The sequence below is a fragment of the Corvus moneduloides genome, chromosome 4 (genome assembly GCF_009650955.1).
Source record: "Corvus moneduloides isolate bCorMon1 chromosome 4, bCorMon1.pri, whole genome shotgun sequence".
NCBI classification, from domain to species: Eukaryota; Metazoa; Chordata; class Aves; order Passeriformes; family Corvidae; genus Corvus; species Corvus moneduloides.
This window is the reverse complement of record NC_045479.1, coordinates 41,294,665-41,307,746: the sequence shown is the minus strand read 5'-3', so window position 1 is coordinate 41,307,746 and position 13,082 is coordinate 41,294,665.

Here is a 13,082-nt window from a genome sequence, read left to right as displayed (position 1 = left end):
TTGTGCCTTGAAGAATTGCTTGCCTTCGCTGAGAACTGGAATTTGAAGTCCACATGCCAGTCATCAGCAATCAGTACTGACTCCATATGGGCCTGTGGGAATCTCATGAGGTTTAACAAGGCCAAGTGCAAGGTGCTGCACCTGGGTCAGGGCAACCCCTGGTATCAACACAGGCTGGGGACGAACAGATCAGAGCAGCCCTGCTGAGAAGGACTCGGGGGTGCTGGTGGAGGAGAGGCTGGACATGACCCAGCCATGGGCACTCACAGCCCACAGAGCCAAACGTGTCCTGGGCTGCATCCAAAGCAGCGTGGGCAGCAGGGCCAGGGAGGGGATTCCACCCCTCTGCTCTGCTCTGCTGAGACCCCACCTGGAGAGCTGCACCCAGCTCTGGGCTCCCCAGGAAAGATGAGGACCTGTTGGAGCAAATCTAGAGCAGGGCCACAAAGATGGGCTGGAGCACCTCTCCTATGAAGACAGATGGAGAGATCTGGGGTTGCTGGAAAGGACGTGGGGAGGCCTTATAGAAGCCTCCTAGTACCTAAAGGGGTGTTATAAGAAAAATGGGAACAAAATTTTTAGCAGAGCCTGTCGTGATAGGACAAGGGGGATGGTTTTAAACTAAAAGAGGATAGTGAAACACTGGCAGAGGTTGCCCAGAGAGGTGTGGATGGCCAACCCTGGAAACATTCAAGGTTAGGCTGGACAGGGCCCTGAGCAACCTGGTCCATTTGAAGTTTTCCTGCTCGTTGCAGGGGGATGGCCTTCAAAATTCCCTTCCAAACCAAACCACTGTATGATTACATGGTGACTTCTCAGGTACAGGCATGATCCAGACACAGTCATTGCCAGCATCCCAGCAAAATGAGATGAGCCTTAGATTTGCAGTTCAATTTTTCAGCAGCTTGCTCTGCAAATTACTGTGACCAAACACATGCAGCAAACACACAGGCTAGACACAGCCTCACTGAATGTGCACCAGACAGTTTACTGCCAGGAAAAAGCACCAGCTGAATGCAGGTCACTTGAAAAACAAGCATCCTATATCCATTTGAGGACTTAGGCTCTTAAAGCAGGACCAAAATATTATTAAGATGCCTAAAAAGAAACACAACCCTTGCCTAGCTGCAGCACAGCAACAGTGGCCTTTGGTGCTCTGTAAAATTTCCCTGTTTGGCTTCAGCACTCCCAGAGCACCTAGAATTCTGCCTTTGCTTATGTCATCTCTGTGTCCCTTGGTTAATCCACATGTGAGGAAAAATCTAGTCAAATTAATCTTAAAATCAGACTCTGATTAACTCTGAGATTGGTCTGGCACACCTAGAGCTCCTACTTGCCTTTGGATAATGAAATTCAGCACAGGACAAATCTTGATGTGCCTGTGCAGAGCCAAAAACAGACTGATTTGGGGCATTAAATCAGGATGTGCCTGAAGAGAGTGTGGTTGTTTCTAGACCAGACCAAGTGTGATTAGTTCAGTAATGCCTGGAGAAATTCAGCAGTTAGTTGCTTTTAGTCTCCATTTCAAGATATACTTCAAAGAAAGGTATTACTTTTACCTCAGAATTTGTTTTTCACTTGTACAGCCAATGATGTTGATGACCAGAATCCTTAAGCCTGAACAGTTCCAACCCGTGGCTCTCCTCCTGATGAACAGGTGTCTTTACTGTTGAGTATACCATGTTTTAGGGTACATGGGGGCAAGTCCTGTGGCTCCTGTTGAGGCGGCAGCACCACAGATGCAAAGTTGAGTTCAGATGCAAGAACATGGCTCTGTGCCATCTACACAGGATGGATGGGTTTAATCCTGTGGGCTGTGGCTTGAAAAGGGTGAAAGGGAAGGCACTGACCTCTCTAATGTTGCAGACAATAGCCTTGTTTAAAAAATAGCTGTAGATGGGTCTGTGCATCCACTGAAAAGGCTGTAAATCATGAAGTGTGTAAAAGCTCTGTCCTCGAGTTCTGACCTCTCAAGTGGATGAGGGAGGTCTGGACCCCACCACCTGTGTGTGGTTAGATTTTCCATTATACAGTAATTATGTAAAAAGAGGATAGAGCCCTCTGCAGGCAATTGTCTCAACCTGAGGCTTATTTCTTTAGATTAATGAAAAAAGGATGAAAGATACCAGTGATGTAATTTAAATATAAATTCTATGTTAAAGGTAACCCATAATAAATCTCTTGTGTCAATTCTCAACTTGCTTTTGTCCTTCTGTTTGCCAGTGAGTACAGAAATGAGATCTGAGGACCCTTGGCTCAGATACCATCTGAGCTGAAGTGGATCTGGGTTTCGAACATACAAATTTTTGTATATCTTTTTCCTTCAAGGACACACAGTTCATCAGGCATTTAGCTGTTACATTTGTTAAGCTACAGGTATTACCAGTCTGCACAGTGGGCACTGACTGCAATTTAAATTGAAGTAATCATAAGTTTGCTCTAACCATTGCCCTCTCTGTTACGAAGTGACAACACCTGAGGCAGCAGCTTGTGGAGAAGGTGATGGTCTCTGGCCTCTGAAGCCATGTGCAGCCCTTGATGATGTGTTAGAGGGGCCAGAGCACTACAAACACCTGAAAGGCTGGTATTTGCGGGAGTTCAGTATCAGGAAAAAGTGAGCTGGAAGCATCCTCACTGTAATGAAGCTGCAGCAGCTCAGTTTGTGCAGGCAGGTGATTGAGTTTTACCATGTTCACCTGCCAGCAGGTTACCCTGCAGTGCCACTGGTGCTGGTACTGACTGTGGAGCCCAGAAGCTGTTGCTGGTCTCCAGGAAAAGACTTACATCCTAAACAAACGTTGTGGGTTTCGCTTGTGCCTTCCTGCAGTGTCTCCATGGCACCAGGTTGGTGCCACCACTGTTAAAGCTGGCAGACTGAAGGATTTTTATTCCTCTGTCCATCCGTCCATCCTTCTGTCCCTTCCTCATGTCTACCTGCCTGTCTCATCTAGTCTCCCTTCCTGCCTGCCTTTTTCCATCCTTCTTTCATCCCTGAAAAGATCAAAAGCATTTTCTAGAGATGATAAAAAAAAAAAAAGAAAAAACCCACAGTGGTACCTGACCCGCCTGTAATACTTCATTTATCCAGCTTTCCGTTTCATGTTTATTTCTTCTTATACAAGACCTGTGCTGTGTCTCTACACTTCCAGGAAAAAAGAACGGGATGGTTTATCTCTGTTCCAGTACACTGCAAGGACCTAAGTGCAGTATCTGGTGATCAAGGCCATTTTTGACACATACACTTGTATTATGAACCAGCCACAAGTTTCATTTTTTTTCTTCATGTCTACTTTTCTCCTCAACAAGTTTTGTGGGGTGGGGGGCTTTTTTTTTGTTGTTTGTTGTTGTTGTTGTTTGTTTGGGGTTTTTTGTTTTTTGGGGTTTTTTTGTCTTTCCCCTCTATTACAAGCCCGGCCCATTAGATATTGAAACTGTGGGGTTTTTCTTAGTGGGTTTGAGTTTTTTTTTGAGCCTTAGCTGCTAACATCAGACTGCACCAACAAAAACACCCCCCACTCCAAACTGCAAACCAGAAGAGGACATTGTTTCTGGCTCGCTTCGGTTCGAGAAGCTTTTTGCCGAAAATTTAAGCATCAGAAGGGAAAAAATTACATATCTGAGACTATATTTTGGCCTTGTTGGAATAGCTCCAGTAAAATACAAGTCATATGAGTTAATTACTACACAGCTGACGCTGCTACAGAACTATCTGCAGGTTAAAATTTCTCACTGCGTATCTCACTGCTGCTCAGAGAAGATGGAAGCACTGGCAATTTGCTGCAGTCAAAACTGACTGTGGATGGTGAGAGAAATACAGTAATTTTTTCTTCCAGAGGTGTGCTCCACTCTGAGCCATCACATGTGTGTAGAAGAAAAAAAGGAACTCCTTGTTTTATCTTGTCCTTTTCTCGCACAATGGACTGACTAATAGGAAAAAAGATTGATAAGTTGCATCTTGATTATTCACCAGCTTTTGAACTCTTTCCAGAACAGAGAATAAGTCCCGCTTGCTTTTCTGTCAGGCGGAACGTGCCCACACGATTTTCAAGCTCTGCCATTCACATATGCAGATCGTTACAGATGAAATGTATTCTTCATGATGTTTCGCTCACTACTCCCGTGCAGAGAAGGACTGGGGTGGAGAATGCCTCATAAGCACTAATCCTGAAGTTATTGCTCTCAGAATAATTGTTGTAATATAACTCTGTTGTCTGGGAGGTATTGCCAGGCTCTCTTTTTGGCTCTTGAAATAGTTTGCAATGTTGCCGTGATGCAGATTTTTAGTTTCCTTGAACCACGGGGTCTTGCTTGAAGTTAAGGCACCTCAGGATGGGAGAAGGACGTCAGTTTAGGTCCTTAGCTGCCTTCAAATGGTGGTCTCAGCTGAGTGAGGATGGACTCCATCTTCCCTTAGGTGTTTGTAAGGTCCTTGGGCCTATTGAAGAAGCCATATGTCAGTCAGGTGCTGCGTGCCTGTCCTCCCTGGGCATAGTGTCCCTCTAAATCCAGCTAAGTTTCTAGCCTGAGCTGCAGGTTTGGTGCAGCTCTTCACCTATGTCTACTGGTCTGTGGGATGCTTCCATCTACACTGTTGCTGTTTTCTTTGGAGGAAAAGGGGAACTGCTCTTGGGGCTGACAATGCTGCCCTAGCAGGCAAGCACCTCCTTTTCCTGCATTTTCTGTATATTGTCACAAGAGTATGATTTTAAGGCTGAACTTCAGGAAATCTGCCTCCCTGGCTTTAGCCTCACAACATCCTGCAGTGGTGTAGACCCATCACCAAGACAACACAGCAGTGGCTGCAAGAGGCTGGACAGGACAATGGGGAAAGCAAGAGGATTTGTCGGGAAGGAGCATTCTATTGGCATCTGTCCAGCCAGGAACTGCCACCATCAAGAATAAAGCCTGTGGAGAGTTGGTGTCCCAAACCAGCCCCCCAAGAAGCTACCCTGGGGCCAGTCTGATTTACTGTGTCAGGTTTTAGTCTGAGACCAAAGTCCGGCCTGCTGAACAGCAGAAGGTCTAGAAGAAGTTGGTCTGTGGTTTGTGGTCTGTATGGTTTGCTGTTGTTCAGAGCTAAATGGAACACCAGAACCAAGCTGATGAGCAAAATCCCTTTATCTGGAAGTCACAGAACTCCCTGCAGGGAAGCTGTACTTGGGGAAGGTCTCTGTAGGGCTGCACAGAGCTTTAACACTTGAAAAAAAGAAGGGCAGCTGGCGGTATGATTTTGAGCACTGCCTACTGCTATATTAATCAGTAACAGATTACATATGTATAAAAGTGTAACACTGAGTGAAACAAGGCTGATTTGGTCCCACAGAGTGGAGTATAGAGCTGAGAGGAAAAGTGGACTTACATTTTGTAAGAAAAGGGGTTGAAACATTCTGGGTAGATTTTCCTAGGTTTAGTTGAAGTAAAATAAAGCAAAAAGAAAAATCTCACAGTGTTGACAATACGTCATACTCACATTTTTAATGAAACATTGTAATTTCCAGTTTCTATTTTTGCAGTGTTTACATTATGTGATCTAACTCCAATCATATGTCCTATATCATTGAAAAAGCCCTCCTCAACTGGCTTGGAACACCCCAATCATCTGGAATTTTACTTTTGAGAGAAGAGTGGGGGTGTTTTTTCTCACCCTAAACTTGACTGTTAGAGAAGGGAAGGGGAGTTTGTCCTTCCCTCCTTTCGGTGCACAGCATGTGTTTGTCTGAGCACTAAGCTGCCCAGAGAACAGGCAGGCTCCTGGCATTTGCTAGCTGGAGGAAAAGGTCTCAATGCAACAAAAACTTGAGTTGCTTGCAGAATAGGTACTCGGATTCATCCGAAACCTAAGGCAGATGTTAGTCTTTTCAGAAAATACTAGTGTTTTTCTGGTGTTTGCTGGTTTTCTAACAAAGAATTGCAATGATCTCCCAGGTTATGATGCTCTGAGAAGTGTAAAATGAAACTACAATCCACAGATTAAGTAGATAAGAAAGTCATTAAAGGATAGAGAAGGCCTGAAGAGATGGAGGAGAGGCTTTTTGTTTGAGAAGAATCAGGATATACCTCTCATTTTGCATTAGATTTTACCCTTCCTTTCTGCAATAATCCCTAGGTCAATTAACAGTTTGCTGTGACAAGCAAAAAGCAATGTCTCCTTTTTCTTTTTTTTTGTCACTCACAGGCATCTTGGTTCAACAGAAAACTTTCTGACTTTGATCCAACTATTTTCTCGGTTCAGCAGAAGTTTCTGATGCTATTCAGTATTTCACAATGGCACCAACAGGGAATTTGTCAGCACAGAGTTTCTACTTAATTAACCAGCTGTTAGGAGCACCCCTGGGACAGGAGAGGAGAAAGGCCACCGGAAGGTTTGTCTGAGATGTGAGTAGGGGAGGTAAGGAAAGATTGATGCAACATGGCAGTAGAAGAAATGGAGAGGAAAGAAAAGAAACCTGAATACTAATAGGAAAAAAGCAAGACCAAAATCAAATTATTCATTTTTTTTCACACACAGGCCTAAAAATGAAGGGTGTTTTGAGGGATTTATAGATTGTGTCCTATTTCCTAGGAAGGCATTATGGTTTTTGACATTCACATAAAACTGTGCCAAAACTATGAGCAGAAAGACTGTAGGACAAAGCATCAAGGAAGTGGCTTTTTATTAATTGCATTTCCTTGGGACTTTTCTTATCAGTGAGGTATTCATAGTTGACTGTTTTGAGTATTACTAAGGACTTCTACGTCTCTCAGGAGAGAAGGATCAACACTTTAACCAACAGCATAACATTTGTAAATTTTTGGTTAGATGAATCTTCTACGGCACCAAAGGCTCTGTTAACTTTGCACCAAAGGGGCTCATGCTGCATACAGTGAAGAAGCTGATACAGAGCAGTCAATTTAGCAGCTATTTTTTCCTGATGCTCAGAAGAGGAGCTCCTGATGTGTTCTGCAGCATTCACATGCTGCACTGCTCACAGGAGTCACACCGGGTGGACAGCTGCAAGAGACTTGTAAGCTCAAAGAGCATCATTTGAGGATCAGCCTTAAAGGCATTTCGTCTAGTTACAAGGATGGGAAAATACTGTCCTGTGTAGAAATTTTCCTACTGAATTTCAGTGTTGCACCTTCTGATTGTACCTTCTGAATTCAGGTCCTCTCTTTGCTATGCCTTTTTCAGAATGCTTGCCTCCATAATATTTGTCCCCAAAAGACACCTCTACCACTCACTCCCTCACAGTTATTAAGGCACAAATATTCATGTGGGAAAGTGGAGGAGTGGTTTTTTCTCTGTAGTTCTTTAAACAACAAGTGGGTGTGCTGGGCACTGGGGAAATGCCTTCCCACCCCCACATCTATAGATAGAATAGTCTCAGTGTTTACCACTCTCCAAAGTCACACCGGTGCCAGCCAGGATAAGAGGAGGATAAGACACAGAAATACCAAGTACAAACAGCACAGACAGAGGAAAATAAAACAATGCATATCTGACTATTGCTTGGGTTGGATACAAAGGGGCTCTACTCTGCATGATGTAACTCATCGGTATTCACACCTGCTTGCCCGTAGAGTTGAGCATCCCGGTAGGTTTTCTCTGATGAAGGAGGCTGGGCTCACTTAATTTCAAATTTCAGATATCCTTGATTGCTTAATCCTCCCCTTTGCAGATATCTAGATCCTTACCTTAGGCATGAAGGAGCTTGAACCTTCCTCCAGCCTGCCTTGCACATGCAGGCACAGAGCATGGCTGCCCTACTGCTGGGTTGGTGGGATTGCCCGTCCACCGACAGAAGCAGAGTGCCAAGGGGCCGTGGGGTGAATGACTATGCTCCTCATGTATCCTGCTTCTAAGGATAAAGTGAGATTTTTTCCCATATCAGGCCCCACTAATATTCCAGAAGACTGTCTAGTTAATGGAAGCAATCATCTACTGAACCATTTCTACAGGTAATAAATACACTGTGCAGAGAATAGTTTTGCACTTTTAAAGTATAGGCGTGTATGAAAATGGATTTTTTTTTGGTGGAAAAATGGCACTATCTGAAGCATGGATATTGCTTGGCAGTATGTGTGTTCCCTCACCCTGTGCAGTCTGTCCCTTTGTTTTCTGAAAACTAATCCTTGAGGGTTTTCTTCAGTTTCTCTGTTTTTATGTTTCTATGAATCTGTGGTTTGCTGGTTCAGTGCACTGTGCCATTCTCTGGTTTCCTCTCCAAATTTTTAAGCTGGACTTAACCTCCAAGAATGGCAACTGCAAATGGCTTTTCCCAAGATTAATCAGACTTTCTAAGCAAATCCTTTTTTTTTTTTTTGGGGGGGGGGGAGGGATAGAGGGAGTGGCATGGTTCTTCATGATTCTTAGGTTTCCATTGTAATTCCCATCATGAAATTTGATTCAAAAGCTCAGATTCAGAGAAAAATTTCAGGTTTCTATCTCTTACAAAACACTCATCTTCTGAACGTTTTATTTTTTCTGGGAGTACAAAACTATTGGAATCTCTGTAGCAGAGCCTGTAGGTAGGCTCACATTCTCTAGCTAACTTATTCGGAAGGCATCATCTTTGTCTCCAGGGCTGCTGGTCACTTGGAGAATACATCAGGAAGATATCACTGCATTTACCCTATTCTTAAACTCCTTCCTTGGCATTGCTGGTCAGTGTCAAAGATAGGGCTGGGGAACCCCTGGGTTGATCAATTAGGACTGTGCTAACTAATTTATACTCTGTCATTAAATTTGTTCCCCCCGACACAGAATTGTTTAAAAATTAGCTGTATTCCACTCTCTTCTCTTCTTGCTTCTCCTTGTGCCTCCTGGCAAGGGTGGAGCTGCCATTTTTGGTTGAACAGCTAAAGGTATCCACTGCCTTTGCAGCAAACTCCCCTTTCTCTGGAGCTCTCTCTTGCCTGTTTTCTATCCATGAGCTTTTCTCCCAGTTCTCTGTTTCTAGCTCTTGTCTTTTGTGTCCATCTTGACTCCTCTACCACTTTCTGTCATTCCTTGCACTATCATTAATGGTAGCTGTGGGTAGAAACCTATAATTAAATACCTAATCAAATACTGCGTAGTGTGAGTATAATAGAACAATAGATAGGACGAAAACACTGAAGAAAAGATGAAGGAATGAAGGAAGGTCACTCATACTGTTAACACCATTGCCTGATCAGCCATTTCATTAATCAGCGGCTGTAACTCTGCCTTACCAGAACGGTTTACGGCCTGTTCTATTTTAGCCCATGTCTCTTGTAGAGACAGATACTCCTGGAGAGCTGTCTGCTAGAGAGGTTGTTTCAGGGTCTTTTTAATCACTGCCAGTCATCACTGAGTGGGTTACTCACGGTTATTAGTATTACCTCAGCTACTCTAAAGGTAAACAACAACAACAACAGTACCAACAAAACTGACTGGTCATTTTTTCACTTGTTTTGTGAAAGAATGAATTGGACAGATGGAGAGTCTACAGACCTCTGTATACCATGATTGCTGTCCTTACTGTTATTGCTCTAGGTACAAGTTGTATGGCATCAAGAAGGATAAAAAATGGGGCGTTTCATAAAGGCCAGCCTGATACTGATAGTAAATTACAACCCAAGGATTTGCAGTACAGTCTGAAGTTTACACAGATAGAAGTTACTGATGATTATCATTTAAAAGACACTGGCAGAGTAAAGTTAAATTATTTGCTCAGTATAGCACAGTGAGCCAAAGCCAACAAAAAGTTGAATCCAATCACTGTCATCTCCAGGCTTAAATACAACCATAAAAATTGCTTCTTTTCTTCAAAAAAACCAATTCAAAACAAAAAGAAAATTCCTCTTGGGTTACAAGCTGGTAACCTCTAGTGTCCATAAATGGCACTGTCTTTTAGAGACTTTTGCAATTTTGTAATAACTGTGGGGTTTTTTGTAATAACTGTTCCTTCCAGTGTCTGATGAACTACACATTTGTTGCTTGGGTACTAAAGCTGAACCTATCGGTTTTATATACATTTATTTACTTTTGAAAAACACATAGTTGTTTAATGGTAATATGTGCCCTATCTCTGAGAGCTCTACATTCAGTCATGCTTCTGGCATGTTACTTATAATCTTCCCCTGTTTCACAGCATCTGGATGGTCCCGTATCTTATGAAAATAAACTTCTCCAGAGCATGTCCCAGTACAAATCTGCTGTTCAAACCTCTGCCCTTTGACATGTACATTTTGTACAATGGTCTAAAAATTGAATGTTTCAGGTTTATTTATTTTCTAGCTTTAAGTAATTTCCCTCAACTTAGTTTCTCATCTGCTACTGCTTTTCTTTGTAATCTTTCCTGTTTTTCTTTAAAATTAATTTGAAAGTTTTTCATTGGAAGAAATGAAGATCCTTCCTTTTCATAAAACTGTTGTAGACGTAGAAAGCCAGGATATTTGAGGATTTAAGGGCAAAATTACCTCTGGTGAATTACTCACCAGACGATATAGATTTTGGCTTGAGATTTCGACTATGCCTTTTATGAGGTAGGTATTCCCTGTTGATTTCAAGGGGAGTTGGAGGCACAGTAGAAAAGGAGGGTACTTGAGTAGGCATCATCATATGAAATTAATAAGAGAATTTTGCTTTGTACTTTCAGTGTCCTTGAGAGTATGGAAATTATGCCAATGGCATAAAGTATTGTTTACTCTTTGTTAAATGTTAATGAACATTGGGGCTGTCACGTAGTTGTGACATTTCCACATTAATAAGTCCGTCTCTGAAAAGGGGGAAGTCAGGCTTAGCTATGTGGCTTCTTGACCAACTTGTGTTACACAGCATCCCTGAGGTTTTAAAACACAGACAAATTTTTCATTTCAGAGGAGAGCAAACTTCGCTGGAGTGAACAATGGAGTGAACAAAAGAGTAGGATGCCATTAAAAATCATTCTCCCCCACCAAAATAACCCCCTAGTGACTGTCAGTCCAAGAAGACCCTTTTCAAAGAAGGGTCTTTCCCAGGCCCCTGCTACATGTCAGCAGAGTTTATATAGTCCATGTATTTCTGGGATGGTGCCTACCATTCTCTGAGGCTTTGCCACTCTGTTCACAGCACAGCTGATTTGGACTTCACCCGTGGGTTGTGGTTTTTTGAGTTTAGAGCAATATTCCTTTTGGGTGTTTAATTCCGGTTAGCTGCTTTGAACACATTTGCTGTTGTGAAAGTGTAAAAAATTGGCTAGTTTTTATAGTTCTCTTTTCCTTCTTCCCTCCAAAATTTCAGAAATGCTTTCATTATCATGTAGTGATTTATAAATCCAACTTAGACAACTGAAAAGGAGACAGCCAGACACGTTATTTACCTTCCTTGGCACCCTGAGCCTCCAGCTAAGTAATCTGTTCAAATTGTCCAATATTTCTGGCAAGACTCTACTCAGTTTTCTCTTCGGTTTAGTCCAAACCCAAGGAAATTTTTTCTTTTATCTGCTCTTTCCAAATTTCAAAGCCTTAACAAAGAAATGCGTGAACAGCATTGTCCTTGGAAGAACAAGTGAAGAGGCCAGACAGAGGAAGGAAGGGAGCTTGCCTGGGAAAGCTGAAAATAGCTGGGAATATTTCTGAGTGTAAACTAGGTAGGATCCTGCAAATCTAAAAATCTACAAAACGTTAAAAAAACTGCAGGGAGTTACTTGAGTGAAAGGCACCACTAGGTGAATTGCTTGTTATCCTCCACCATATGTGATAAGACTAGAATAGACCACTGTGATATTCTTGTTCTGATTCTCTGTTTGACATCCTTATAAGGCCTCCCACCACAGCAGAACACAGTGGGAAATAAACCCACCCCTGTCCTTCTGCAAAGCCTGGTTTCCAGGCATGGTCAATCCCTTCAGATGATGTCTGTCTTGTTTAATAGGATTGTGGGCCTTATTTTCTGGATTTATTTAAATGGCAATTCCTAACATTATCTTGGAGGAGAAACACCTTCCAATAGCAGATGTGCCTAGGGAGGTGTGCACATGCAATTTCAGCTTTCTCTGCCTTAATCTAACTGCAAATTGCCTTTATTCTCATGGCTCATCTCTGAATCTCCACATTTTTAGTCCTGCCCAGAAAAGTACTTAATTAATTTAAGCAAATAGAACCTGTTTCAGCAGGAGAGCCTGAGAGAAGCCCACAATCTTATGAGGTGCAAGGATCTGAGCTCAAACCTCTGCTCTCTACCAAGGGAGCATGAGAAATCCTATGGCTGGGCTCTGTGTGAGGTCCAGCCCTGAACATGTGTCCTGGGGAGGTCCTGTCTCATCAGCCAAATAGGCTTTTTCCCCCTTATCTGTTCTGTGAATTGTGCTGTGCCACAGAAATAAGAAGCTTGGGGTTTAGGAGATTTGGAAGATTCCAGCAGGATTTTGTGGGAAGGAGCAGTACCCACAACACTGACTCGCAGCGGAGATAACATCCAGCTACTGCCCATGGGACTCAGAGGTGCCCCTTGGTCAGTGCGGTTGCTGAGGCTCTCCATCTCCTATTTTCTTTCTTTTGGTTATCACCGAAAAAACTTTAACTAGAGCAGGGTTGCGTACAGGACCTTGCAGTACTGGACAGCCATTTGAAAGTGATGTTTCCACCTTCATTTCTACCTTATTTATCCAGTTTCCAGTTCACGTATGCACTTCCATGTTCTCTTGGCAGTGGTATGACACCTTAACCAATCATGAGTAATACAGAGCAGCATAGTGGTCTTGCAGCCTTGGGGTCTAAACAATCGTGTCTGTATCTGTTTTCTGCTGGCCTATCTGGGTCAGTATTAATTCCAGTACCTTCTCCAAAGCAAGGTATACATCCCAGGGTGTACACCCTCAGGGAAATCACAAACGGATCTGTGGAGCTCTAGTGGCTCTCCTCGCATAACTTGAAGCTGGGCAAGAAATGGTGTTAGCAGACACTTGCTAAGGGCTTAGTTTTCTTTCAAAAGGATGCTGGCTGAACCCAGCTGAGCCTTCTAAAGGCAAGAAAGTTATATGAAGGCTGCATGAGTAGGGCATGGAGTTAGTCTTGTGTTTGGCTTTCCTGTCAGCAACCTATGACATGAGATTGAGGTAGAAAATGGAGAAGTACCAAGCATGACTGGTTAAATGTAG